This window comes from Macrobrachium nipponense, chromosome 4 (genome assembly GCF_015104395.2).
Source record: "Macrobrachium nipponense isolate FS-2020 chromosome 4, ASM1510439v2, whole genome shotgun sequence".
Lineage (NCBI taxonomy): Eukaryota > Metazoa > Arthropoda > Malacostraca > Decapoda > Palaemonidae > Macrobrachium > Macrobrachium nipponense.
The window spans coordinates 77,074,400-77,078,662 of record NC_061100.1 but is presented as its reverse complement, the minus strand read 5'-3'; positions in this window follow the sequence as shown (position 1 = coordinate 77,078,662).

Below are 4,263 nucleotides of genomic sequence, written 5' to 3'. Positions count from 1 at the left end.
CCTTCTCTTCTGGAATTTCATAAAAAATCTTAGACATGCTTGAGATGCTTTCCTGAAGTTGTTCTTAATTTACAGAGAGCAAAGTTTGTGGCTGAATGACTGCAAATGTTGACATCACATTATCCATGGCCTCTGATCGAACATTCAGTTCTTGACTAAACTTATCTTTACATTCAAACAATGATCTCATTTCCTCTTGCAATGTCAGTCCACTATCCCTAGCAAGCTCTCCAGGCATTCTTTTCTTTATTCTTCCTCATCTTTCCATGGATATCCCCATTTCTTCACATAGTTGACTTGCATATACAATTGCTTTCTCTACAATTCCAATGCGCTGATTTCTAAAGAACAAGTTCAAACCTTTGATCTTTACACAGCATTTCTCCAAGCTTATTCCGTCTGTTTGCAAATATTTTTGTGAGGTCCACTTCTTCCAATGTATCACACCAGAATGAGAGAAATGACAAAAATGAAAAATCACACACACTGCTTTTAGTAAACTTTCAGCTGATCCTCTTGTATCTACATTTTCTTTTTGTTCTGTCAATGTCTCCAAGGCTGTAATCAGTTTTTCAAATTGTTTCTTGACTGGCTTTACAGCGACATAATGTGTACTCCTGATGCAGAAATCACCCGTTTTCTGAGGCAGACTGCCTCAGAAAATCACTGATAATAATAATAATATTTTATTAAAAATAGTGGCAGAATTCACAGAATTGATTTTATATAAAATTCTTTCAATTCTCCTAATTATTTGTCTTTCTGGCCCACTTGTATTATAAAGCAGCTGTCCAATATTCACCTTGCTGTAGGTCGTCAACGGAATTTCGGACTGGTGTTATTAAAGGCAACTGGTTATCAGGGACAGGCTGGGGTCGTCAACAGGTATACAGGTGCATCCCGTAGCTCGGGAACAGGCCCATGTTGAACAATGGGAAGGAGCTCTCCTGACGTAGGCGCTGATGGTGGTGTCCTTATAGCACGCCCTTCGAGGGGACTTCCACCATCACCAATAGGGATGAGGCTCCGCCCACGAAGAGGACAGCCAACCAGCAACCGGCCCCCTGATGACATCACTCGCGACGTCACAGGTATTACCCAATGAAAAGTGAGGTACCATCTCCTCAAACCACCCGAATGCAATAAATAGCGTGAATCCATCCAACAGATTACGATTTACGGGCTGCTCTGTGAGCAAGAGCCAGTGCTGACACAAGGTCAGCTTAATCAAAAACAACAAACAACCGACACAGACCTTTGCACTCAGCTATCCCGTCCCGAAGGTGGCCAAACGAGCCGGTTGAAACGTGTAGATGCCTATAGAAAAACCAGAAATGGATAGACCACTGACGACCACGGCCTGTTCCCGACCTACGAGATACACCTGTATACCTGTTGATGACCCCAGCCTGTCCCTGATAACCAGTTGCCTTTAATAACACCAGTCCGAAATACCAGCGTGCCAGAAAGACAAATCATTAGGAGAATTGAACGAAATTTATCTAAAATCAATTCTGTGAATTCTGCCACTATTTTTAATAAAAACATATTTGAAAGAAGGTCTGTTTCCAGCATACACAAATAATAATAATAATAATAATAATAATAATAATAATAATAATAATAATAATAATAATAATAATAATAATAATAATAATAATAATAGTAATAATAATAATTGAAAACATCAAACGGAGGAATTGGATATAATCTATGAGCCTTTATGACACCCCCCGTCAAGCTGTCACCCTGGGCGGCCTGCCCCCGCCCCCTTCCCCCGATTTAGTACGCCACTGATCTAATAGTCCACTTATTTTCGGCTGCCTCACTCAAATTGATCTGTAAGCTATCACCATACAGCCTATGTAATGCGTTTCAATACATTCTATCGATGCTGGCTTTGACGACCATTATTCGGCTAATTTTCTCCCTAGTAATATTTTTACTTTAATTGTTCATTATGTTCAGTAGACAGGCACTAGCATCAATTTCTATCCTCAAGTCTGTTCAATGTATTTACCATTGCTAATATGATTTATAATGCGTCTCCAACAGTCATAAAAATAGGACAACCGAATGTGCAAATACGTCAGTTGTGTGCAAGGCATAGCGTGTCAATCACTGGAGTAGCGATCTCCCTTGTCGTCAAGGCCTAAGCATCTGCTCTTGGATATAAGCAGTGTCAAGCATAAATGGTTCCTGTGTAAATACAGGACCAGTAGCGAAGCACTAACTAAACAGTAATGTAGTACAATCACTAAACACTAACACTCACAATGCACTTACTCAGTAAGCACACACTAGCATTCATTCACTATACACACACACACACTCACTTAACATACACTCACGCTCAATAACACAAAACACTCTGAATACCCAACACTCACTAAACACTAAATTCTCATTAAACACTTAAAACACTAAATTTACTAAATACTCATTATACCCCAACCACTCGGTAAACAAAACATTCACTAAAACCCTAAACACTCACTGAATACTTACACACTAAATATTCACTAAACACTACCATTCACAAGACATTCACTAAAGGCTAACTTAACATTCACTAAAACCCTAAAGACAAAACATTCACTGAATACTGACACAATAAACATTCACTGAATACTTACACATTAAACATTCACTAAACGCTTACTTACTAAACCCTAACAATTCGCTAAACACTTACTCATTAAACATTAACGATAGAAAAATTGATAATCGCACTAATTTTTCATTTTTCTTGTTTTCTTTACATTAATGATAGGTGATTATTATTATTATTTTTTGGTCTAGTTTGCTCTTATATTTATTCATAATCTTCTTGAGAGAATGGAAATGTTCGAAATAACTTGGTGTGAGGAGAGATTGTTTAAAAAACAGAGATCCTCTGTGTCCTTTCTCAGCCAGTTGTATTATATCTGACGAATTTTACACCAGCCGAAAAAAAATCGACTATAATAACAACAATATTCATTCATAAAACTGATAATACAAAAATGTATCCACGATTTCATTAGTATGAAAGTCACTTGAAACCAAATGAAGGTAGTCCTGCTTCGATAAAACAAACCGAGTAGACTATAGCGCAATTATTATGATCTGTACTCTCAATATAGCCTATATATTACAAATGTATTACTATCTATTTAATGGGTGCGTATTACTCTATTTAACAAATGTTATGCACATAGACATTTTACAGCAATAACTCTAATAATGATAAGAACTTGTATGCTACTTTACAGTGCCAGTCTTCCAGCCACCGCTACATTAATTTTCATCTCGTAAACAAAGCTAAAGCGAGTACTATAATTGCAGTCACTTGCTTGCTGGACAAAATAATATGATTGAATTTATTATGGGCCTACAGATGACTGTTATTTATATCAAACAAATAAATAATTTTTGTGTTAGAGTCAGATAAATACAAAGGATATAGAAAGGATAAAAATATTTATTAAATATATCACGATAATGTATAATACGGGTCAATAGTAGCCTACTATACTAGTCTAGACGTTAATTATCAGGGCTTGCCCTTCCCCCTGCCCACCTGTTAGGGTGTGTCTGTCAGGGGGAAACCACCCACTAAAATGTCTGTCATCACCATCACAGCATTCTAGGATATGAAGTGCTATTGTAGTACAAATTTTAGTTGGTATCTCCAATGTTGGATGCAATTCCTGTCTCCCCCTCCCCCTCCCCACTCATTGTGGGGTGTCTGTGAGGGGTAACCACCCACTAAATTGTCTGGTATTATCATCACAGCATTCTAGGATGTGCAGTGCTATTGTAGTACAAATTTTACTTGGTATCTCCAATGTTGGATGCAGATCCTGTCTCCCCCCTCCCCACTCGTTGTGGGGCGTCTGTCAGGGGGTAACCACCCACTAAATTGTCTGTCATTACCACAACAGTATTCTAGGATGTGCAGTGTTATTGTAGTGTAAATTTTACTCGGTATCTCCCAAGTTGGATCTAGATCCAATTAACACCCTCTTTTCATTGCATCTGTTAGGGGGAACCCACCCTCCAGAATGTCTGTCATTGGTTATTCTATAATCAGTAGTCTTCAGATATATTATATATTAGCTTCATCTGGTATCTCATATATTGGATATAGACCCAAAATCTAACAAGCAATTAGTAGTGCTTGTTAAGTAAGCCACCCATATATTTTTGGCAGACGTTCAGTTTCACAGTTTACAAGTCTACTCCTAAATACCAGTAGGGGTTACAGTTGGTATCTCGTTC